General features: G+C 35.4%; 1 protein-coding gene across 8 annotated transcripts in view; it reads right to left on the minus strand.

Moving 5' to 3' along the window:
* The window catches only part of TANC2 (tetratricopeptide repeat, ankyrin repeat and coiled-coil containing 2), a 369,540-nt gene that overhangs the window by 268,698 nt on the left and 73,396 nt on the right, over window positions 1–27,446 (minus strand). Inside the window, exon 1 of one of the 8 annotated variants that reach the window (XM_038546936.1) lies at window positions 12,855–12,966. The exons of the other annotated variants lie outside the window; for them this stretch is intronic. The gene's annotated coding sequence lies outside the window, so the exon portion shown is untranslated. Of the gene's footprint in view, window positions 1–12,854; window positions 12,967–27,446 lie in introns of those variants that run through there. 8 annotated transcript variants of the gene reach the window in all.

The following is a 27,446-nucleotide window of genomic DNA, read 5'->3' on the forward strand; positions in this document are numbered from 1 at the left end:
ATAGTATCAATATATTGAAACTAAATAAATAGGTATATATGTTTACATATTCTATATAACTGAAAAAGAAAACTGAAGTTCTTCTTCAGCTGTGCCAACATTAATGAAAACATACATTACCTATTTGGTTCTTACTATGTGTCAGGCACAGTCACTGTGCTAAATGTCTTACAAATTTATGTCATTCAATCCTCAATAAAACCTTATAATATAAATATCATTTTTATTTTTGATACATCAGGAAACAGGAATTGAGATTCAAGCAAACATGGCCACAGTTGTAGGTCATAACTGCAGGATCCAGGATCTAAAATTAGGCCTAATTCTAAAGCCCTTCTCTTCTCCACCATTTTCTATCTATACAAAAACCTATCATGACATGTTAGAAAACTCAACAGTACAGCTGGTAGGAGACCAAAAAAAAAAAAAGAAAAGAAAAAATTCCAAGGTAAATTTGAAATAATCTCTGATTTCAAACTTCTTCCCCTCAAATCGGGTATTCAGTATAGCTCACTCGAATTCTTGAGTTTAATAGTTTGCTTGGAGTTGTTAGTAAGCACAGATATCTCTACAAATAAGCACTTCTTAGATTCACAGAATGATAGAGCTAAGAAAGAATTTTGAGTTTATTTTTGTCAATTTATACTTTTTAAACATTTTGTGAGGTTGAAGCTTTGAAAAAAAAAAAAAAAAGCCCAACAAAGGAACTTAACAACAGTTAAAAATATGACAATGTGAATGCCTGGGTGGCTCGGCAGTTGAGTGTCTGCCTTTAGCTCAGGGCATAATCCTGGAGTTTCAGTATCGAGTCCCACATCGAGCTCCCTACATGGAGCCTGCTTCTCCCTCTGCCTGTGTCTCTGTTTCTCTCTTTCTCTCTGTCTCTCATGAATAAATAAATAAAATCTTTAAAAAATATATATATATATATATATAAAACAATGTCAACAATAGGTATATTATATATGCACATATACACACTTTATCTATTTTTGATGTTCTTATCTGTTGAAACTGGATGCTGAGGAGGATACATAGGAGTCTCAATCTTGGCCACATACCAGATTGATCTAGAAATCCAGCTATTTTTTTAAAAACGGCTTATGCTCAAGCTACGCCTCTTCCCCAGATCAATGAAATGAGAATACTGAGAGTGAGACCCAAGCATGACTAGTTCTTTGAAACTCCCTGGATGATTCAGCCTGTAGCCAAAGTTGAGAAACATTCACAGAGATTATGCGTTGCTTTGATACAGAAATGAACTGGATCCATCTGTAAATTCCCAGTGCTAACAGAGACAGATACTATAGGTAAGAAGTACTAATTGTACAGAAAGCTATGATCTCTAAACTGAAGATGAAGGTTACACTCACTCCTTGTTTACTGCTGATTTTGGTGACTTGGGGGATTTATGGACCAAATTGGGATAATATTGTATAAAGCAAAGAAGGTTTTAACCTATCGTTAACTAGACTAAATATTACTCTTTTGAGCTGGGCTTGAGAAGTTATGCTACTAAGATGATGATGTCACCTAGATGTAAAGCTTCCTAAGATCCTTTTTTTTTTTTTTTTAAGATTTTATTTATTTATTCATGAGAGACACAGAGAGAGAGAGGCAGAGACACAGGCAGAGGGAGAAATAGGCTCCATGCAGGGAGCCTGATGTGGGACTCAATCCCAGTCTCCATGATCATGCCCTGGGCTGAAGGCTGAGCCACCGGGGCTGCCCGCTTCCTAAGATTCTTAAAACTAGAATAGCCTCTGCCTCTTCACATTAACCTGGTCTAAGGAAAGCCACTTCCCTAAAGTATAAGAAGGGATGTTCAGGAACAGTAGCAGATTTTATTTATAAAAACAGACAGGAATAAAAGACCATGGTGGGGGATCCCTGGGTGGCACAGCGGTTTGGCGCCTGCCTTTGGCCCAGGGCGCGATCCTGGAGACCCGGGATCGAATCCCACATCAGGCTCCCGGTGCATGGAGCCTGCTTCTCCCTCTGCCTGTGTGTCTGCCTCTCTCTCTCTCTCTCTGTGACTATCATAAATAAATAAAAATTAAAAAAAAAAAAAAGACCATGGTGTACTTAGGAAAATCCAAAGAGTTTGATATACTAGAGCACAGAAAGTATGGGGAAGACACAGATTACAAAAGTAGATAAGTTGGCAGAAGCATAATCACAACAAAAGGCATAATCATTATTCATGATTAGACTTCATCTTCTAAGTGTGGGGAAGAAAATGAGGGACAATGAGCAGGAGAGTAGCATGATCTGAACAGTATTTGCAAAGACAAATCTGGCAAGCATCTACAGTTGGCACCATGGGGTCACAGAGATAAAGAGATCACTGCAATAAGCCCAGATGAAAGGAAAGCCTGACTAAATGCACTAACGCTGAGAACACAGAAGGAAGCACAGGTTCGTGGCATATTTGGGACTGAGAACTCCAAAGACTCTGTATCCTTTTGAAAGAGGTGCTCTAATGATGATCATTTCTCCTTTCTTCCTTGAATCCATTCCCATCAGGCTTTCAACCACACCACTCCAGCAAATTCACATTTACCAAGATCTCCTATAAAGTCCACTAACTTCAGTGGTCAGTTCTGTTCTCTTATTTTTTGCCTTATTATAACAACATTTGATGCAATTCATCATTCTCTTTTCCTTGAAACTTTCTTTTCACTTAACTTCCAAAACCCTACCCCTTCTTACCTCTGTGGCTCCCCCTGGCTTGTTCTGTCTCTTCGCAGTCCCTATGGCCCAGGGCCCCAGGGCTCATTTCTCTAATCTGTACTCTTTGCTATGTACATTCCGTTGTTTATCTCAAACAGACTCTTGGTTTTATGTTTCATCTAGATGCTGACGATTCCCAAATTTGTATGTCCAGCCTGAACCTTGTGAACAAAAGCTCAGTACTTCCAGAATTGACCACCCTACATCTCAACTTTGAACATCAAGCAGGCATCTCAAAATTTGACACAGCCTAACATTTCCCCTCTCACAGTCTTCCTCATATCTGTGAACAGCATCTCCATTCTTTTAGTTACTCGAGTCAAAAACCTGGGAGTTACCCTTAACTCCTCTCTTTCGCTCACACTGCACATTCATTCCAACAGTAAACTGTCAGCTGTACCTATCCAAACTACTTCTCACTCTTTGCTCCTGCCACCCTGGTCCCAACCACCTTTATCTATCACCTGGTTTCTCTGCTCTGTCTTGGCCGGACTTGAGTTTAATCTCAACCCATCAATCAGAATGGTTCTGTTAAAACACAAATCACATCATGACACTTCTCTCCTCAAAGATTCCCCATCTTAGTAAAAGTCAAAGTACTTAGATCAAAGCGCAACTTGATGTGGTCCCCATTACCTCTCTGACATCATCTCCTACTATTCTTGCGCCTCTGACTTCACTGAAGCATACTGGTTCCTGTCATGTTCTAAACATGCCAAAGAGGGGCACCCGGGTGGCTCAGTGGTTGAGCGTCTGCCTCTGGCTCAAGTCGTGATCCTGAGGTCCTGGGATCGAGTTCTGCCTCAGGCTCTCCGCAGGAAGCCTGCTTCTCCCTCTGCTTATGTCTCTGTCTCTCTGTGTGTATGTGTCTCTCATGAATAAATAAATAAAATCTTAAATAGATAAATAAATACACACACACACACATACATATATATATATTTAAGAGGGGTGCTTGAGTGGCTCAGCTGCTTAAGTGTCTGCCTTTGGCTAAGGTCATCATTCTAGAGTCCTGAGATCCAGCCCCATGTTGTGGTTACGTTTTGGGTTCCTTTATTCGGCAGAGGAGTCTGCTTCTCCCTCTTCCTTTGCCCTTCCCCCTGCCTGTGCTCTTTCTCTCTCGCTTTCTCTCAAATAAATAAAATCTTTTAAAATAAAATAAATAAGTAAATAAACACACCAAAAATATACTTGTATCAAGGCATCTGCCTGGAATATTTCTCTCACAGATTATCAGTAAGGCCTATTCTTTCATTTCCTTCAGATAGGTATCTAAGTGTCCCCTCAAGGACATCTTCCCTCAGCACCCTATCTAAAATCATACTCCCCCTAGATACCAGATTTACAATAGACATACTTTCTTCTCCCTTCCCTGCTTGTTTCCCCTTAGTAGTTATCACTAACATAGTCTATATTTTACTTATTTATTTTAACTTTGGCCATCTTCTCTATTAGAATGTAAGTTCCATAAGGGCAAATAATTTTGTATTCACTGTTCCATTCCCCATGTCTAGGGCAACAGCTGATAGGTAGTAGTTGCTCAAAAGATAGCTGTTGAATTAATTAATTTGCATGAGTGAAAGAAGGGAATTCTGGATGCCTTAGAATTCTTAACTTGGGAATTTCATTGGATTTATTATAATTCCATTAACCAAGATAAAGAATAGAATTTCATTGGACTTCTTATAATTCCATTAACCAAGATAAAGAAACAGAAGCTGTGAGACTGGGATGGAGAAATAGGAAGTTATTTTAAATCAAGGATTTAATTTACAATCTGATTTAATCTTAACCTCTATTTAGTGCCTCATCAATTCCAGATCTAGGACTAGAAGGAGGGAAACACAGACAGCCAGAAATGAAATTATTTAATCCCTTGATTTTTTTCTAAACCAAACAGGTAATTCTCAATCAGGAACTCTGTAATGATTCTCAATTCTCAACACAAATGCTTGTGTTTTACTTTTAAATACATGATTCTAATGTATTCTAATGTAAAAGGAGCTCCTTTTATTCATCTTTGTGTAAAAACTGGAGAGGTCCATCTATTAATTATTATTTGTCTTTTTGAAATTTCTACTTGAATGTCTCCTATATAGCTCAAACTCAAAATATCTGAACAGGAAATTTTACTTTCCCCTGACTCTTTCAAACCTGATACTCTATCAGAGCTTCTCATCTCAATGAATTCATCACCAAATACTGTTGATTCTTCTTCTTAAATGTCCCTGAATCCATACCTAACCTGTCTCCAATTCCTATACCCATTCTCTTCTAAATGTTTATCCACAAAATGAGTAATCATTTAGAAATGCAGATGTATTAGTTTTCTCATTTAACGTTTAAAATGTTAAAGCAATCCCCATCAGAACGTATCAAAAAATTTTTTTTTTCAAGATTTTATTTATTTATTTGAGAGTCAGCAAGTGAGAACTAGATCCCTGGGACTACAGGATCATGACCTGAGCTGAAGGCAGACACTTAACTGACTGAGCCACCTAGGTGCCCAAGAAGAGATAAAAATTCTTAACATGGTCTATAAGATTCTACTTTTCCAGCTTCATTTCTTGTTAGATCTCCCTTTGTTTTCCTAATATTGGCTTTTGTTCACTTTTTAATCTCTACCCTCAGGATATCTAGAGTGGAAACCTGCGAAACAACCACTATATACCTAAGGAGTCAGGATAAAGTATGATCTTGACCCCAAATTCCTACCTTCATATATGAGGATAAGTTCAAAAGCACAAGTAAGAGAAAATTTGTATTTTATGTCATATGTTCATAATAAAATAAACCCTTATATTTATTCCTCTTATGTCTTAAAAAGATAGAATGATAGCTACTGACAGATTAAAAATCTTCCCCCCCTCACCTCACCCCACAAAAAAGGCACATCTTTCTGTTTTGAGAAGTATATTTAAATGTATTGACACTCACTGAAAAAATAAAATAATAAAAAGCCTATATATATAGAATCTAACTATGCTTCAATTTTTTTCACAAATTTTACTTTATCCCATACACCTATATTATTTGATTACAATGATAGCAATGAAAATAAAAATTTAAGATCAAAATGTTTTAAGGAAAATAGTTTTTCAATTGAAAAACCTTGGTATATATAATATATAAAAAAAAAAAATTCAAGAAAAATACTGCCTTCTCTAAACTTGTCATTAGTAAGGTCCTTACTAGAGTATTACTGTTTTATATTTTTCTCCTAAGTTACTAGGAAACATAAATACAATAATGATTAACTGGTTGAATAACAGGAGTCATTAGGATCTAGTAGAATATAGAAATATTTAATCAGGGCACCTGGGTGGCTTGGTCTCTTGAGCATTGGACTCTTGACTTTGGCTCAGGTCTCGATCTCAGCAGGGAGTCTGCTTGGGATTCTCTTTCTCCCTCTCCCCATCCCTACCCCTTACCCATGCATGCTCTCTCTCTAAAATAAATATATTAAAAAAAAACAGAAATATTTAATCAAAAAATAAGGAAGTAACTGAATAAAGAATCAAGAAAATAGACTCACATGTAAATAAAGGAATTTCATATATGAGAAAATAACAATATACAGCACTGGAGAAAGGAAAGGCTAAATTCAACAACAAAAAGGGATACAGAAATTAACTTTTTCCATATGAGAAAAAAATAACTAGATCCCCTTGTCATTCTATAATCTCACTACCAAAAAATTAAGAGGGAAAAAAATAAAAATGTAGTAAAAAATCTGGAAGTAAAAATCAAAACTCTAACCATTAAAGAAAATTTTCTGAAACAATATAGGAGGAATAAAGAATGATTAATATGAATACATTAAAATTTTAAACTTACATTCAATTGAGGTTTAGAGTTTTAGTCTTATAACCAAAAGCAAAGTCTTAAAAAAGAATAGAGACGAGAAAAGATATTTGCAATAAATGTCACAGACTAAGGATCGATCTACAACAGGGATCTATGAACTTCTGTAAAGAGAATAAATATTTTAGGCTTGCAGACCATATGTTCTCTGTTACAACTACTTAACTCCACCATTGTAGCACAAAAACAGCCACAGACAATATGTAAATAAACAAGTATGGCTGTATTCCAATAAAACTTTCTTCTTTATAGAACTGAAATTTGGAATTCATATAATTTTTACATGTTGTAACATTCTATTCTGTTTTTTTCTGAATCATAAAATAAATGTAAAAACTATCCTCAGCTCACAGGTTGCACAGGAACAGGTGGTGGACTAGATTTGATCCATGGGCTATAGTTTGCTGAACCCTGTCTAGAATATATAAATATCCATAAACCAATAAGACAAAGATAAATAATCCAAGAAAAAAATGTATAAAGAATATAAGGAAGCTATTAAGAAAAGAGGTCATCTGAAAGGCCAAAACACATCAAAGCATATCTGGCTTTACTAGAAATTAAGGAAATAAAAATTAAATCAGTAGGATATTACCTTTTATATACCAGTTTAGGAAAATGAAGAAGTCTGACCATATGAATGTTGGCAAGGATACTGCGAAACAGGAACTCTCAAACATTTTTGAGAAGATTATAAACTGACACAGTGACTAAGCACAAGAATTATCTAGCAAAAGTGAAATGCAAATAATCTACATCCGCTTTCAGGTATAGCCCCTAGAAAAATTCAGATAATGTGTATAAGGATATTCACTGCAGCATTTTTTGTAATAACACAGAACAAAACAAACACTGAAATAAATTCAGATTTCTATTAGGAAAGAAATGAGTAAAAGAAATGTGCTCATAAAATTGAATACTACACAACACATACAAGAAATAAACCAAATCCATACATACCAAACAAAAGCAAAATAAGCAAGATACAGAATTCTACAGAGACAATAATACCACTTAGTAAATTTTATTTTATTTATTTTTTTAAAGATGTTATTTATTTATTCATGAGAGACAGAGAGAAAGAAAGAGAGAGAGAGAGAGAGAGAGAGAGAGAGAGAGAGAGAGGCAGAGACACAGGCAGAGGGAGAAGCAGACTCCATGCAGGGAGCCTGACAGGGGACTCAGTCCTGGATCTCCACGATCACACCCTGGGCCGAATGCGGCACTAAACCGCTGAGCCACCCGGGCTGCCCACGCTTAGTAAATTTTAGAACACATACAACACTGAAAATTGTTCATGGATATATTTATATTAGGAATTTTTCATCTCTGATAAAGGAGATTCAAACATCAACTTCTTTTTTTTTTTTTTTTTTTTTTTTACCAAATTCTATATTTGTATGTAGGAGTCTGTATATTATCTACATCTGTGTGTATCTGTTAGGATATGGTTATAACAATGAGAACTAGTGAGAAGACATACTATATTTTGTTTTGAAAGTTATAGGAATTTACATTTATGAAAATTCATTATTATAGCAAAATAGAGAATGGACCTAAGGGTACTGAGCCTGGAGACATCATAATTTAAGTAGAAAAAAAGGAAATTCTAAATTAGGAAGTGAGAATGGAAGAGGACAAGAGAAAACAAAGTTGAAGATAATTCAGAAGTTCTAATCAACTGGACATGAAAACAGGTTAGATGTTGGTGGCCATTTTGGGAGTGCAGAAAGCTTCGTGTATTTTCCAACTGCTTCCTGAATACACCCGCTTTGTGCTTTTAAGCAGCTTTTAGAAATGACATCTCCATTAGCAGTGATGATAATGGGCCATCAACTATAGCTATAGAAAAGGACTTTAGAAAACAAAGTATCAGCTAAAGCAATTTTGAAAGAGATGTAGGGAAGGTTTTCTCTGCTTGCAGTTTCTGCCAGATTATATGCACAATGCATCCTCCTGAGGGTAAAGGATCCCGTTGAATACTAACATCTCAATCTTCAGTTACCGGAGGAAGAGACAATAAAAGGCTTTGGGTCCATACAAGGACAAATCCTGGCTCCCACACTTACTGTAAAACTTTGGCCAGGTCTCTTCTTTTTTTTCTCTGCCTGTTTCTTTATTTGCTAAATGAGTAAAATAAAGTACAGCTGATCCTTAACAACATGGATTTGTATTGTGTAGGCCCATGTATAGATGAGTTTTTAAAATTAATATAGTACTATATATATTCTCTTATGACTTTCTTTTTTTTCTCTTATGACTTTGGTATCATTTTCTTTCCACTAGCTTACTTCATATATAAGAATACAATATATAACATATAAACCATGTGTTAATCAACTGTGTTATCTGTAAGGCTTCTGGTCAACAGTTGGCTATTGATAATTAAGTTTTGGGGCAGTCAAATGTTATTTGTAGATTTTCAACTGTGCAGGAGTCAGTACCCTATCCCCTAAATTGTTCAAAGGCCAACTGTAATAGAATTTATTTCATAAGGTTCTAAAACTTGAGTATAATTACATATGTATTTACATGTATCTGTGTCTCTATATGCACACACAAAGTGCTCTTACGCTTCTTCATCAGTTACTAGGCACCCAGTAAGTGCTGGGGCATTGCATTACGTCCTGAAGAAACAGAGATGACATATTTATATTGTCTGCCCTCTCACAGTACATAGCCATGACACTGTGAGAGACAGACGTGTGAGAGCTAATGTATGGTCTTTGACCTAAGTAATTAGGAATTCCTGAAGCTATTTCTCAATCTTTTGAAGCCTATTAACCATTTCAGTGTCATTTAATCTTTCGACAATTGCTAAATATCAAGAGAAAAGGCTTAGAGTTACACAGAGAAAAACCCTTATTAATACACAAACCTATGGATGAAGTCATTTTCTAATTCCTATTTTCATTGTCTCTAAAGTTTCCTGTTATTTTCTTTTATCCTTCTAAAAGATTCATAAATAAATAAATCTAATGTTAATCTAAAAGACTCATTAATTTATAAAACTCCCAGAAACTTAACTCTAAATTCCCCCCCACTTTAAGAATGTATTCACTTATTTCTTTTACCCATAAACATACTGTGAATCTGAAAGATTCATAAATAATACACCCAGAAACTACCTGGATCTTAGAATTACAAAGACAATGATGGTTAAATGAATATTAATAAGAGTTTTTTATTGCTTAGTTTAAAACGAATTACTCTCTATTTACAGCATAAAATCTTTTGTTTTTATGCTGTAATAGACAATTTTTACATTTTTTTAATAAAAAGATGTTTCTTTATTATCCGAAATATCTACTGCAAGTCATTCCCTCATCAACTTACTTTGTAACAATCTCCTTCAACAAAAGATAGCTTAATTGCATCCAGCTCTCTATTACAAATTTACAGTACTAATCCTTGCCAGCCATTTTGTTTTCAGCTTGTAACACGAGCAGCCAGCTGCCTTTAGCCTGACTTTATTAGCATATCGGATAATTTAGAAAATGAGCACAGAAATGGAACCTAAAAGATATAGTCGGTTTTTATCAGAATATATCTATATATTAGATACTAGTCTTTATGCTTTATGATGCTTCTCTAATTCCTTTCAATATAATTAATTTTCTTAATTTAAATGCTTACTTCCTGTTCACACTAATTTTTCCCTCCCCAGATCCTATGAGGTTGACCTACTACTATTTAAATATAAGAATTTCAAATTTTAATAAAATAAACCACACATATATTTTGAATATTTTCTGTAATAGGATAAAAGGATTGGATATTTGGTACTATAATTTACAACTATATTCCAGCAGACCATCTAGCCAAGAATAATAAGTACATAAAAGCTAACATATATTGTTCTCACATCTCAAGGGTGTTTCTAATAGCCAGCAGACAGCAAACAATTCTCCACCTGTTTTGACTTGCAATAGGCTGCTGTGTTTGAATGTCAATAACAATATGCCCTCACCAAGCATCACTGAAGTCTTAGATGACAAATCATCTAATACAAATCTAATAGAATGGGGAAGGGTAGGGAGAAAGAGTTCATGTTCTTCAGAACTCTTTTCTATTATATCTTCCCTCCTTCCCAACAAGTCTCACTCATCTATATTTAATAAATGTTCTGAAATTATATTACTCATTAACCAACCCTATCATTTAATGTGAAACTTTTTAGACAGGCTCTTCTAGTTGATTAAATAATACTATTTAGAAAGTTTGTTAACCTAATAGAATATAACACCCTTGAAGTAACAATAAGCAAAGCGAGAAAAAAAAAAAAAAGGTGGGTGGTGCCCTGCAAGGAAATAAAATGCTCAGAAGACAGGAATTACTGAAGTGCTTTAATAACTTCAGTTCTCCTCCAAACCCTTCCTTGTCACCACAGCATTTTTTTATATTTTCACTGTGATACTAACTAGCCATCCAGTCTGCTGTAAAAGCCTCTGGTTAGAACAGATTTCAAGGCTGCTGTGTCTTGTAAGGAACCAATCAGATTTCTTTGTTTCATCTGCAACATTCCATCAGGGTTATATAACATTTTAGATACATGAAACACTCTAATAATATAGTATATTTCAATTTACATTTAGCTATTTATTGTAAATCTAGCATATAAAAATCCTGTATTGTTCTTCTATGTTACTCAATAAAATCAAAGGAATATAGTACAGACAAGAGGGTTATTTTTCTTTTTGGGAAAAAGAGTGAATTTGCTTTGTCTAAAAGAGTTTGTGAAAATACAGAATATGGGCACTCCACAGACTACTAAAATGAATGTTGATCCTTTTTATTTCTGTTTATAGTAAAGTGGGTGAGGTAATCCAACAGTGGCAAACAGCCATACAGTTGTTAATTCTTATCACATACAACATGTCATTGGTATAGAATAAAATATTATAAGTAGATTTTATAAACTCAGGCTTAATCTTTTGTAATTTTTTAAGGCACAGAAAAATTAAGTGAAATATTTAAAACACTTGGCCAAATATTTTCTCAAAGAAGAAAATCTGAACTCTAAATGTCTACCCTCAATTTAACACCTACAATATTAACTAAAAAATAGTATGCCAGCAGCACTGTTCCCTATATGATCAGAATACTTGCAGTGTACTTGTACTGGCACCATACAAATATTTCCTCTCTCAATATCTCTCTCTCTCTCAGATAGAGATAATGCTACATAACTTAAATACTGCTCTTCTGTGCTATTAATATAACAACTCAGATATTCAAGAACACATTAAGCTGGAACCTGTGAATCTAGTATTTTCTTCTTTTTTTTTTTTTTTTTTTCACAACTCAAAGGCATCCCACATATGACGGTTACAAATCAGCACAGGATTAAAATAGTGCCCAAGCATAAAAAAGCTCAATCTGTTGGGTGTGGCTTAAGTAAATATATCTTGTCTCAACTGGACAGCTCCCCAGTAACATGCAGCCACTGAAACCCAAAATATATGAGTACATAAGTAAAGCGCTTCCGGGAGGAGGTGGGAAACTAAACCTCCATTTTTTTTTTTATGCTTGATGTTCAATTGTTTCTATACTGTACTTCTAAAAAGACAGTGTCTTGAGTCCATGCTAAACATTGCTCAAGAAACCAAGGACAGAAATTTTACTTGTCCTACTTCCTCTCCTTATTTTATACTCACTGTCCTCAACATGGCCATTCTTACAAACATTTTGCTTTCATAAAAGAGGTAATCATTTAAATCATGACTATGTGCAATGCGAACTCACACTGCATTACAGTCATCAATAAAATATGAAGTGCCAACTCCAGTGTTCATTCTACTTATTTTCCATCTCACCAGAGAATGCCCTACTAATGCTCTCTACTATTATAAAATGAACAATATAAGGAAAAAGACATTGGTAGGAGCTGCGACAAATAAGCAACAGAGAAAATATTAAACCTTTAAGTTCTTACTTTTTTAACAACCTAGTATTAATAGTAAAAAAAACCCTTCATGCATTCATGTCTATATATATAGACACACACACACATTCCACATATTTGGTACAAATATAAATCTGTTTATAATCTACCATGCATATATTTATTAATGTCACACATGCAATATATCTGAAACCTCTATATATAGGTGGCATGCAGATTTCAGAACTATACATTTTCATTCTTAAATGGTCACAAACATTAAAACAGCTAAGGATTTCTGACATACTGAACTATATCCAAGCTTTTAATCTTGTTAAACAATTTTCTCTACTATTCAATGCAGCAAACCCACCTTTGAATCATATTGACGGTTATTTTTTTCCCATGCCCTCTACGTGCTGCACCATTTTGTTTGTCTTCTGGACAGTGGAGAAATCGGCAGACAGCAGTGAAGGAGTGTACTGGAGTCAGCAGAGGCAGTGCCAGCCTCCTACTGCAGTCTGTATATTGAACGCACTCAAACCCACAGGTGCCTACGTAAAATCCTCCAGCTGCAGCCTGCAACTTAATGTTTCCTTCGGCAGCAGATCTGTATGCTATTTTCACTTTGCTTTAACCCAATAAATGGACAGGATGCACAACAGTGTGCACCTTTTAAAAACGAATTTTACATAAAATATTTAAATAGACACTGTCTCCATCAAGTAGCTAAAAATGAATGACTTTAAATCAGAAGGATAATCACCAAATTATGAAGAATCAGAAGGATAATCGCCAAAAGAGAAATGCATTTCTAACACTGTATAAATTCTAAACTGGTAATTTAATTATTCAAAAAATATAACATTAAAAACTAGCATACGACATACCTTACATCTTCCTATATAATTAGCTTATAAAAGTAATTTTTCATACACCTTAAGTATATCATGTATAAATACAAAAAAAGGCCTGCCTCTGACCATACCTTTTCATCACCAAATAATCCACTGATAAGAAGAAAATACAGAACTTATCTGTTAAGAGGCGAAGTGAATCAAGGTTAAACCAATGTTCAAACACTAACAGATGAAACACGAAACAGAGGCTCACAATCCTTTCACATAAACTTCAAACATATACACTCTTATCCTACCCTAATTACAGAATTTAAAAACTTTGTGAAACCTTAAAGAAATCGAAAAAATCTTTTTAATTTTTCAGATGAACGAATTAAGACCAGAGAGGTTAACACTAAGATACCTCTCCCAAGGTCACATAGCCAGTTAGCAGCAAAACTTTGTCTTCAAAATACATCTTTTAATAAATAGTTAGTAACTACTAAACCTCACCCAAAATTAAATAGTAACCTGAATATTTCTGTAACTATTAAATAAATCTTGTGGTTAAAAAAACTTCTACAAAAAAGAAATCTCTAGGCCCAGATAGTTTCACAGGTGAATTTTACCAAGCAGTTAAATAAAGAACACACCAGTTCTATGCTATCTCTTCCCAAAGGAAAAAAAAAAAAGGAAACACAACTCATTTTATGAGAACAAAATTACTCTGATACCAAAGCAGATCAAAACTATAGCTCAGTATCCCTCTTGAACACAGAAACAAAAATCCTCAACAAATATTGGCAGATCAACTCCAGTAGTGTAGAAACAAACATACACAATAACCAAGAGGGGCTTATATTGGGCATGCTCAACAGTTTAATATTTGGAACTCAATGTAATCTATCACATTAATGATTCAAAGAAGAAAAACCACATGGATCATATCATTTGATGCAAGAAAGTAACAAAATCCAATATTCATTCATGAAAAAATTAGAGAATTAGGAATACAGGGGAATTTCCTCAACTTGATAAAGAACACCTACAAAAAAAAAAACCTATAGCCAACATCAATCATACTTAGTGGCAGAGACTAAATGCTTCGCACTTAAGATCAGGAACAAGGCAAGAACACACACTCTCACCACTCTTAGCTACCATCATACTGGAGGTATTAGTCATTGCAATACAGACTGGAAAAGAAGAAATAAAACTATATTCTCAGAAGACATTACTGTCCACTTAAAAATTCAAAGTACTCTACCAAAAACAAACAAAACCCCACACACACCTCTTAGAACTAAGAGCTGGGTTTAGCAAGGTCACAGTACAATCTCTAAAAACAAAAATCAAGGGACGCCTGAGTGGTTCAGTGGTTGAGCATCATCTGTCTTTGGCTCAGGGTGTGATCCCGGGGTCCTGGGATCGAGTCCCTTATTGGGCTCCCCTCAGGAAGCCTGCTTCTCCCTCTGCCTATGTGTCTCTCTCCGTGTCTCTCAAAAATAAATAAATAAAAATATTTTTTAAAAAAATCAGCATTTTACAACTCAAGGTTTTAAAGGAATACTACTAACAACAGTGAAAGAAAGAAAGAAAGAAAGAAAGAAAGAAAGAAAGAAAGAAAGAAAGAACGAACAAACCTAAGTATTAATCTGACAAAACAAATGTAGGATCTGTATGCTAGAAACTACAAAATGCTAATGAAAGACATCAGTTAAGGCCTAAATAAATGGAAAAAGAATCATGTTTTTGGACTGGAAGACCCCACATGGTAAAGATTTTAATTCTACTCCAAATTATCTGTAGATGTAATGAAATTCCAACCAATATCCCAGAAGCTTTTTTTTTTTTTTTTTTTTTTTTTTACCTACAGATTCTAATAGGCATCTGGAAAGGCAAAGGATCTAAACTATCTAAAACAAGTCTGCAAAACAAAAACAAAGTTACAGGAACCACACTACCCTGGTTTTAAGACTTCCTATAAAGCTACAGTAATCAAGACAGTGTTGTATTATACATAAATATAAAGAGATCAGTGGAAAAGAATATGTGGTGCAGAAAAAGGACCCAAACGGGCACCAGAGTGGTTCAGTCAGTTAAGCATCTGCCTTCAACTCGTGTAATGAACTCAGGGTCTTGGGACAGAGCCCCACATTAGAGAAAGAGACCCAAATAAATATAGTCAATTGATTTTTTGACAATGATGCAAAAGCAATTCAAAGGAGAAAGGATGGTCTTTTCAACAACAGTGCTGGAACAAATGCATATCCATATACAAAAACCAGACACATCAATCCTAACCTCATATGTTATATGAAAAGTATCTCAAAATAGACCATAAATCTAAACTATAAAACTTTTAGGAAAATAATCTTTATGACCTAGATTAGACACAGTTTTAAGATATGATACCAAAAGTATGATCCATTTTTTTTAAAAAAAGATAAATTGAACTTCATCAAAATTTAAAACTTCTGCTCTGAAAAAAATCATTTATGAGAACAACAAAATAAGCAAATCACATATCCAACAAAGGATTTGTATCTAGAATATATAACAAACCTCAAAACTCAATGGTAAGAAAACCACAAAATTAAGCTCTGTACAAAAAAATTTTTTTTCATTTTTTTAACTGTACAAAAAATCTAAACAGACACTTGACCATATAAGATATATGAATATGTCCAGTATCATTAGCCATTAGAGAAATGCATATTACTCTATAAGATACCACAACTCATTTAAAAGTATAGCTAAAATTAAAAGATATAGTTTATTGATAATACCAAGTGCTAGCAGAGATATGGAACAATCAAAACTCTCAATTTTGCTGGTTGGAATGAAAATGGTACAGCCACTCTGAAAAGTAGTTTGGCGGTTTCTTATAGCTAAATATATACCTCCCATATAATCCAATAATCTCTCTCCTAGCCACTGACCCCGGAAAAATGAAAGCTCACAATCACACAAAAATCTATACAAGAGTGTTTTTAAGTGGCTTTATTCCTAACTGCCCCACATTGGAAACAACTCAAACGTTTTTCAGTGGGTGAATGAATAAAGAAACTATGGCACATCCATACAATGGTATACCACTCAGCAATAAAAAGCAACAAACTATTGCTGGATACAACTTGAATGAATCTCAAAGATATTATGCTAAGTAAAAAGAAGCCAGTCTTAAGAGCTGTATTATTCCATTTTCCATTTATATCACATTCTTAAAACAAAAACTATAGAGATAGAGAAAAATAGTTCCCTGCTTTTCAGGATGAGGGGTGGGATTAGGGTGTAACTAGAAAAGGGTATCATAATATAACTTGTACCATCATGTATACTAATTGTGGTGGCAGCAACATACAACCATATGCATGTTAAAATTCACTGAATTATATAGGGACGCCTGGGTGGCTCAATTGGTTGGGCATTCAGCTCTTGGTTTCAGCTTGGGTCATAATCTCAGGGTCATGGGATCAAGTCTTCTGTCAGGCTTGTGCTCAGCACCAAAACTACCTGAGATTTTCTCTCTCTCTCTCTCTCTCTCTCTCTCTCTTTCTCTCTCTCTCTCCCCCCTCCCTTCTTCAGCTCCTCCCCCTACCCATGCTTTCTCTTTATCAAATAAATAATTTTTTTAAAAAATTCACTAACTTACACATACACACATACAAAGCAAATTTTATCTTACGTAAGTTTTTAAAACTTCTGCCACCACCATGTGGTTGTGACTTCCAATTCTAGACCTCTTGTTCCACCCTCTCCTAAGCCCCTCGCCCATATATCTAACTTCTCCTCAATATAGCATTATCATCTCGAACTTAATATCTCCAAAAATGAATTCATTACATTTCCCTTCAAACTTAAAGTGAATGGAACCTGCCATTCACCCAATCATCTAAGCCAGAAACATAAGTATCATCTTTGAATAAATTTTGTAAGTTACTACATAACTAGGACCATAACTTGATATATAACACTGCTATATTTCCAGTACCTCTAACTATAGCTAGTATAGAGGAAGCACTCAGCAAATATTTTTGTTGAATGAATAAACTAAACTACAGCACCTCCTTCATTTAAGCCGAAACTCAATCTATCAAGTCTAGTTGATTCTTTCTTGGTATCTCTCCATCTCCACTGCCATCCTCTTATTTCAGGCCCTCATAATGTCTCACCTGAACACTGCTGCCACTGCTCCTAACAAGGACATGTGTTGTTTTGCCCTACCCACCTTCATACATAACCATTTTTGGGAACTGCCCTTTACTAACTTTCATTACATTTACTGATTTACTCACTCCTTCTGCCATGGTTGTTTTCCACTAGGGTAAATTATCTAACCCAAGCTGACATGATGACAAACATTACCCAAACCCTGCTCCAGAGTATAAATGATTTGTTCAGGTGTGGATACCAGACCTAAATTAGGACAGCCTGAACTACAAGATATATAACTCCAATGTTGTTATTAGGTATATTCCACTATTTGTACTGAATAATAGAGGAAACTAATGTTTTAGGTCTGAAAAGAATAAAAGAGACATGCAGAAAGCAGCAGATATAAAATGGAAGCCAACCAAAGTACCAAACTACCTCTATGTAATTCCCTAAATGTATCAAAATCCCTCACAACTTTAAGCTTTATAATTTCTGTATCCCTTGCCTGGAACAATGATAGTCACTACCTCCTCCAAGAACTGTTCCATCTTCCTCAAGTTTGAGATATTCTCCCTCTATACTCCAATAGTATCCTCGGGGAACTTCAGCATAATACTGCTCACACAATATTTTAATATTAATGGTTTACTTATACCATCGAGTATAATCTGGTAGGGATTATGTCTTATATCTCTAAGTAAACTATATCCCTCAGTATTTTACCTGACCCATAGGTGCTCACAATATAATCAAGGATGAAAAGAGAACACAGACAAGAGGTAAAGAAAGAAATATCTAAACAGTATCTAACAGTACTTCAGCCTCAGAGTATAAAGTGATTAGAAGGTTAACAGGAGACTTATTACTAGTCTGGCCATCAGTTCAGTCTTTAATATGGTAACAAAGAATAATCACAAGTCAACACAATATTCTGAGTAACGATTGCACTAACTTATACATGAATATCAGAGGTAACAGAAAGAGGCACGAAGTAAATTTTTAGAGCAAAAAAGTACAACTAGGCATTATTTTGAAAAAATTAATTTTTTCTTCAATATTATCTTTCTCCTGTCAACATTCAAGCAAAATCTTGTGGTTAGGATGGGAAGTGACAGAAAAAAGAAAATATGTTTCAAATATTTGAGTTCGGAAAATCTGGACCCTTAACAAAGACACACAAAGCATTCATACCATTAAAAACACATGTTCAGGGATGCCTGGGTGGCTCAGCGGTCGGGTGTCTGTGTGCCTTTGGCTCAGGCATGATCCTGGAGTTCTGGGATCAAGTCCCACATCGGGCTCCCTGTGTGGAGCCTGCTTCTCCCTCTGCCTGTGTCTCTGCCTCTTTCTCTCTGTGTCTCTCGTGAATAAATAAGTAAAGTCTTTAAAAAAAAAAAATACATATTCAGGGACACCTGGGTGGCTCAGTGGTTGAGTGTCTGCCTTTGGCTCAGGGCGTGATCCTGGAGTTCCAGGATCAAGTCCCACATCAGACTCCCTGCAGGGAGCCTGCTTCTCCCTGTGCCTATGTCTCTGCCTTCTCTCTGTGTCTCTCATGAATAAATAAATAAATAAAATCTTTTTCTTAAAAAATTTAATTAAAAAATACATATGCAGGAGAAAAAAGTAAGAATCACCCATGTACTCCTACTCTACACTAGAAAAGAATTACCCTAGTCAATAACAATAAAGAAATCTATCTTCTAGGATGATCAGCTGTTTTGTTTCCCCCCAAGACCTCTCATACAGAAAAATCCTATGACTCAGGGCCCAATCTTCAGCTCTGCAGGTCAGAAATCAAGTCTTTAAAGAAGATACATCTTCAAAGTGAATTAAGACGCAAAGAGATTGACTTTTGCCACTATAGCTCTATGTCACCTGCAAAATTCATAGCAAAGTATATACATTATTGACAAACATAAGGAGGTCTTGTCTTTCCTATTTAGGGGCAAATATGGGCTGTCCTTCTAACTCCTGGTATGGAAAAGATTACTAATTTTAAAAACGAACAGAAAAACCCATAGCTAGATTAGTAAACCAAAGTGGGAAGCTCTAGTGATGCCCATTCAATCCCTTCTTTCACAGTAATAGAACCCTAATTTTACTTTAGGTATTTTAGACTGGTTCTCTCCCTAGCCTTAGGATGTGAACCTTAACTACTAAATGAATCTTAACAGTTGCAATTCCATTAATTGGTTAAAGAAAGGTTATGTTCTTTGGCCAATAGGATGTGAATAGGAGTGTGAGAGAGAGGGGTTTTAGTAAAGTTTTCCTCAATCTTAAAAATGGACCCAAGAAAGTCAGTTATTCCACCTGTCTCTGAACAACGATGTATGCAGATATACAAGTGGAAGGTATGGTAGTTCTCTTGCAGTTATGTATGGACAAGTTGGAAAACCACCACCAATATGCTGAAAATGGCAAAACAGAAAAATGGAAAGAAACTGAGTCCTTAGTGATGCTGTTGAGCCTCAGAATTAACTTATCTATAATCATCATACCTCCAGAATTCTTTATTATGTGAAATTATAAATTCCCTTCATATCTCAGTCATTCTAAATTGGATCTTTGGTAATTCTAACCATTCTAACTACTACAACAGCAAATAAAACTGACCAGGGAAAAGATTACATGAGATCTAATCAAATACAAATTTTAACAGAAAATTCTCATTTTCTCCAGAAATTTTAAATTTAATAACTCTGGGACAGGGATACTGAATTTAGATGCTAAAATCCTTTTTTAGGGATCCCTGGGTGGCGCAGCGGTTTAGCGCCTGACTTTGGCCCAGGGCGCGATCCTGGAGACCCGGGATCGAATCCCACGTCGGGCTCCCGGTGCATGGAGCCTGCTTCTCCCTCTGCCTATGTCTCTGCCTCTCTCTCTCTCTCTCTCTCTCTCTGTGTGTGTGACTATCATAAATAAATAAAAATTAAAAAATAAATAAATAAAATAAAATCCTTTTTTAGCACAGGATTCCCCTTGTGGCTTTATTTATTTATTTATTTATTTAGATTTTTACATTTTATTTATTTGAGGGGGGGGTAGAGGGAGAGAGCAAACAAGCATGAGAGACGGGGAGAGAGAGCACGAGGCAGGGGAGAGGTGTAGAAGGAGAAGGAGACTTCCTGCTGAGCAAGGAGCCCAACGTGGGACTCAATCCCAGGACCGTGAGATCATGATCTGAGCCTAAGGCAGATACAACCAACAGAGCACCCAGGTGCCCCCCTCTGTGGCTTTAAAGATATCACCCAAAGTCATTAGCAGGGCACAAATACTTCATTAGCTGATGAGTGATTAACTGTCCCTTTTTTTTTTTTAAGCAACTTTCTAAATCACCATAGGTTCTAAGAATAAAGAATTCTTACAGTTGCTAGAATGCATCATATAGTCTCCTATCTTCATCTACTGACAAACGCTACTTTCTCCATGTGGACCCCTAACACACACTTATCCTTCAGCGTCCAACTTGAATTCTCCTCTCCTTCCTGCCTATCCTCCAACTGTATTATCACTGCTAGGTTAGGAATTTTTATCCTGTATTAAACTGAGCTCCCTGAGAATAGGAAGATCCCCAGCATGTATCACAATGCTTGATACAAAGTAAGCACTTAAAAAAAAAAAAGAATCTTTATGATTTAATTAACCACACTAGGGGGGGGGGGCAGTCCTAAGTTCTTGCCATTACAATATTGGATACAAACTTATAAAAACATATCCATCATCACAGAAAGTTCTATTGAACAGCATAGCATTACTCTAAAGGGTCGCTAAGTTTCAATGTAAGACAAAATGATATTATGGCTTTTTCAGAAAAATTCATGCTACATGACAAATGTTTACTAAACAACCTGGACCAAGGATACAAAGCTCTGTCCCCATAACATTCTTGGTGTGAGCACAGACTACTACCTAAATGCTTTACAACAACCCACAGTAATATTTACACCAAGTTCTTTCCTAATTAAAATGATAAGCTTCCTAAAATAAGCAAAAGGAAAAGCAAAAGGATAAGGAAATCATCCCACAATTTTCAAATTTTTACACATATTTCAAGTTAATGTAGACTAATACATGAGTATAATTTTAGTTTAAGTACTTAATATAGTGCAAGGCACATAATATTCAATAAATGTATGCTGAATCTGAATCTATTGTATGCAGATGAACAAAGTATTATTCCAAGTTTTATATCTTCATATATTGTAAGAGCCAAGGGCAGGCTGACCCAAGACGGACCACTTTAGCATAAAGATCATTTTGAGTTAAAAAGCAATCAAAACCCAGTAAATTCAGGAAAATTCCTTTTCTCCCCCCGCCCCCCCCACCGACACATACACTACCTAAAAAAAAAAAAAAATTTTATTTATTTACTTTATTTATTTAAGAAAGAGAGAATGAGAGAGAGAGAGAGAGAGAGAGAGAGAGAGAGAGAGAAACTGAGTATGCACAAGCAAGGAGAGGAACAGAGGGCAAGGGAGAAGCAGATTTCCCACTAAGTAGGGAGCCCTACCTGAGACTCAATCGCCCAGGGACCAGGATCATGACCTGAGCTGAAGGCAAATGCTTAACTGACTGAGCCACCCAGATGCCCCTAAAAAGAATTTAGACAGAGAATCTACTACAGGAAGAAAGCTATCCCCATAGATAACTACATTATTTAAGCTAAGTACGATATACAGGGAGGAACCTAGCAAGACCTGTTTGATGAAAGTTCTCTATGTCCCACTGTGCCTGAGTGGCCCAGCAAACATTTGTTTACTAAACATTTACTCTTTTTCATCTTCCTGTGAAGTGCATTCCTTCCCTTTGAAGCCCCAAACCCCTTTCTCTACTCTTTAGTTCAGAATGTCATATATACCTTATGATGCCTGTCTTTGGAATATCCATATCTATATGGATTTTCCATACTTAGTTTATTAAATTTTTTAGAAGATTGTTTATTTATTCATGAGAGACAGAGAGAGAGAGAGAGAGAGAGGGCAGGAGGGGCAGAGACACAGGCAGAAGGGAGAAGCAGGCTCCATGCAGGGAGCCCACTTAGTTTATTAAATTTGATCTTCTCCTGTTAATTTGTCTCCTGTCAATTTGACTCTTAATCTGGAAAAAAGGATCTTGATGGGGACAGGAAGTTTTGCTCCCTGACAATACCACCACATGTCAATACCACAGACTTATCTGAGGATAGTAAAACCATTTTGTTATAGAAATAGAATTAGTGTTATAGCTATATCTTTATCATATATAGTTTTATATATATATCCTATATATCCTATCAGGTATAGTCTAATATATCTGAAGTAACCTATTAATTACCGATAAATCCTCTTAATTATATGAAGTAATTCTACAAAAGACATTTCATTTGAAAACTGTTGAACCATGGAGCTACCACACAAGAATTTCCATCATTCTAATAGTAAAGGTGACATTTTCAATGTTACTTGTTCCTTCAAATTATTAAAAAACTTATGGTGATTTAGGAAGAAACAAAACAAAACAAAACCCAGCCTGTTCATCTTTAGCTTAAAAACATGACCAGTTTACTTTATATCTTGGTAAGACATGAAAGATCCTTATGAAGTTTCTTTAAAGCACCAGGATATTTAATGGAAGATACGTAGGGATGAATGAAAGAGAATTATGACTTTTGGGGCATCTGGGTAGCTCAGTCGGTTAAGTGCACCTGCTTTAGGCTCAGGTTGTGATCTCAAGGTCATGGATCCAGCCCTGAGTCCAAGTCCGGCTCTCTGCTTCGTGGGAAGTCTGCTTATACTTCCCTCTCAGCCCCTCCCCCTACTCATGCTCTTTAATAAATAAGTAAAAATTTTTTTTAAAACTCATGACTCTTAGAATACTCTGATTCTGGAGAAAATTAAGTTAACCTATTTTCTCCAGGAAGTCAAATAAAACTTGAATATAATGATATAATGTAATGTTAAATTTTTGGTTTTTGAGGTTTCTTATTTATTTATTTGAGAGCACCCATGCACCCATGCACAAGTGGAGGGGCAGAGGGAGAGAGAGAGGGAGAGAATCTCAAGCAGACTGTGCTGAGCATGGAGCCTGACACTGGACTTGATACCACAACCCCAAAATAATGACCTGAGCCAAAAGCAAGAGTCGGACATTTAACTGAGTCACTCAGGCACCCCAATTACTGAGTTTCTTTAAAGACATACAATTTACATTAAAAATGATCCTTTCAGAAGTGTATTTCAGAGACAAGACAAGAGTCAGGACAAGAGTCTATGAAAGTATTCTCAGGGCGATTTAAGATATTTTCTCCTTTCAGCATCTCACTAATCTCATGGCTCTATCATTAACCTTCTACTATCATGAGTAGATGGTATGTATTTTTATTAAACTTGCCATATAGGGGCACCTGGGTGGCTCAGTCAGTTAAGCACTGGACTCTTGGTTTCAGCTCAGGTCATGATCTGAGGGCCACTGGGATCAAGCCTTGTGGCTGGCTCCATGCTGGGTTTGGAGACTGCTTAAGATGCCCTCTCTCTCTCGCTCCACCTGCCCCCCCCCGCCCACAAAAACCCTACCATATACCACAAATAAGAATGATTATATTATATATATGAGGAAACCATGAGGTAATATTGAATATCACAAATTTGTAAAAGCACAAATCTATAACCTAGAGGTTTTTATATGAAATATTTAAAGTTTTCTAAGAAAACAAAAAATTAGATATATTTAGATGAAAAATTTGAGTGTTAAAATAATTTATTATTTAACTTGCTTGAAAGCATTACTGTATATCAAAATATGCTATATAAAAAAAGCATTCAAAAGAAAATTATTTTAACACTATTTAAATCTTTTTAAATCAGAAATTACAATCTAAAAAAAAAAGAAATTACAATCTATTTCTTAAATATTTTTCTTCATTGCACATTCTGATTAATGAATGTAGGATTATAAGTGGCATATTTGAAATATACCTGGCTTTTTAAAGTAACTGATCTACAGGAAAAACATCCAAATTAAAACCAGTTTAAATGATTTTATCTTTCAAAAAATTGTTGCTTAAAATATATGATTGGGTTAATAACTGAAGATAGTGTCATCAGAGGAACTTCAATCAGTATTTTAAATTTCAAGCACCTTGTGCAACAGGCAGAGAATGAATACCTGGAGGATAGGCACAAACTAATTAGAAGAATGAAAACTTACTTCCTTTAAAGAATTAGTCACAAAATGACTTCTGCTGACAGCAAAAACCCTACATAGCTTTCTCTAGTTTCCTTCCTCAGCAACAAGGATAGAAACAGTAAACTGTGAAAGTAGACAAGCTTGGAAACAAATTTTGGGGCTGATGTATTGCAGTGCAGTGCTAAAAGGGCTTATAACATTAATTTTTCCTAAAGTCCAGGGGAAGCATAATCCCAAAGCTCAAATGAGGGTAAACTACAAAGAGACCCAGAAGAATAGAAATAAGTCATGGAGTTAAATAAATTACATTTAAAAGCAAAATTCCGTGCAAAAGGTAAAAGCTTTTCTCTTGACAGTTATTCATTTAATATATGATCACTGTGTGCATAATATGAGCCTGAAATGATGCAATGTCACTAGTTAGCTGGTCTCCCTAGCCAGGAATTTCAGAACAAATTATTTCTGCTCATTCTTTTCCTTTCCCAGATACTCTAATAACCAAGTCCTTTTTATTTTACCTCAAAAATGTCTTCCTTGTGTAACCTCATTAGTCCTACTGTCACTTCTTTACTCTTGTTATCATCTCCCAACTAATATCTCCTCACTGTAGTCCATTTTATGCACTAACCCCAGAGTTATCTTCCTGAAAATGTTATTCATGCATAAAACAGTACACTGAGTGCTTACTAGGTACCAGGGCTATACTAAGGATACAGCAGTGGAAAAGAGAATGAACTTGTAATGAAACTTGTTTTCCATTAGGAAAGACAGATAATAAAACAGAGAAACAAGATATACAATAAAGTAAAAAGTGATAGTTACAACACAGATTAAATATAAAACAGGTACAAAATAAGCAAAGGGACATAAAAAAGGGGTACAGGGCGCCTCCATGCTATAATTCCTCACTACAGCCTTCACTATTTATCATTTCATTCTGCCTTCCAACTCTCTCCCTCATTTGCCCATTCCCAAATACTCTACCTTAAGCCAGTAAGAATGGAGAAGAAAACATCCACAATTGGAAGGAAAGCATAATCTAACCTAACTCATCCAATTCTAATCTTCATATTTGCCACTCTAGTTGAAAATTCCTAATACTTTCAGTAAATATTACAGGAATGTATGGGCAGAAAAATGAGACCAATATTCTGCTGCATGAAAAAAAAATTTTTAATTAACATCAACTGTATTACTGTACATTAATAATCAGGAAAGCCAGAGTACCCGAGTGGCTCAGTCAGTTAAGCATCTGACTCTTGATTTCAGCTCAAGTCATGGTTTCAGAGTTGTGAGGAGTCCCACATTGGGCTCTACATTGGGCATGGAGTCAGCTTAAGATTCCCTCACTTCCTTTCCCGATGCCCCTCTCTTCTGCTCACACTCTTTCTTTCTAACAAATAAAACAATCAGGAAAGACATGGAGCGATGCTAATATTAGTTTACATATAAGGCAATTTTTCAAACAATAAACATACATGAAACTGACAAGTCAACTCACAGCATAACTGGTATGCATTTGTAACGTTTCCACAAAAAACAAGGGGAAAACATCAAAGAGCAAAAATGCACACAATTTAAAAAATCTCTCAGCTACCACAAGAAACCACTAAATTCTTGCCTACTTGTTACTTTGATATAATCCTTAGTAGTTTAAGATCTCATAACATCCAATTTGCTACTTCAAAGAAAAAACATCGTTTTCAGATCTCAGTTATACTTAATTCCATTACTAACAGTCTCATTTATTCAGTGACGGCAATATATGAAGAGTTAAAATTCAACAATTTCTACTGCAGCTATCTACTAGCTGTAGACACATGAGAAAGTCTTTTTATCTTGGGTAAGTCTTTTTTCTCTCACCTGTAAAATGACATGGCATTTGCTATACAGAATATGTTAAAGTTAAATATGTTAAAGTTAAATATGTTAAAGTCACCTGCCTTTGTGAAACAGAACATATGCAAATAGAAGGAAACCATCAGTCAATACATGCTTCATCAAGGACAATAACTTTACATGACCCCTTAAATTCACTTTCAATGAAATACGGATATGTAAATGTAAATACAGTGACAGTCTGAACTGATGGGAGGACAGAAACTATCTTACACTTAAGATAGTTAAACTATATTAGGAAAATACTTCTAGAAAGTTCATAAACAATAAAAGTTTCATATTAGGAATACAGGCAATAAGCATATATAGTACATGAGGCAGAAGACTGACAACTGTGAACCAAAATGAGACATGAGCTGGACTTTAATGATTAATTAGACAGGATTAAAGAGGTAACTGGAAGATAAGTGGCAGGTTTATTCCAGACAGGGTGAATGTCATGATCAAAGGGGTCCAGCATTAATAATATATAGCATTAAGAAGTCTAATTTAGATAAAGTAGAAAGTTTCTCAATAAGAATTACAGGGAATGAGGCTTGAGAAATTAGGTAAGGTCAGGTCCGGCCAAGCTAAGAATTTTTTTAGGTAAAATTAGCACCCTAAGAAAATTAATATGGTAGCAGGATGAGAGTGAGGGCAGATGATGGTGAGTCAGAGAAAATAGTATATTTGTTCATTCATTCAACAAATATTTGTAGATCTACTAATTTCTAGGCATATTCTACATGCTAGAAATAAGACAGTGAATCTGTAGGGCTTACATTTATCAAAGAAGACAGACAATAATCTAAACCAAACAAAGTGGGATCCCTGGGTGGCTCAGTGGTTTAGTGCCGCCTTCAACCCAGGGTGTGATCCTGGAGTCCCTGGATCGAGTCCCACATCGGGCTCCGTGCATGGAG

Source organism: Canis lupus, chromosome 9 (genome assembly GCF_011100685.1).
Source record: "Canis lupus familiaris isolate Mischka breed German Shepherd chromosome 9, alternate assembly UU_Cfam_GSD_1.0, whole genome shotgun sequence".
Classification (NCBI taxonomy): Eukaryota; Metazoa; Chordata; class Mammalia; order Carnivora; family Canidae; genus Canis; species Canis lupus.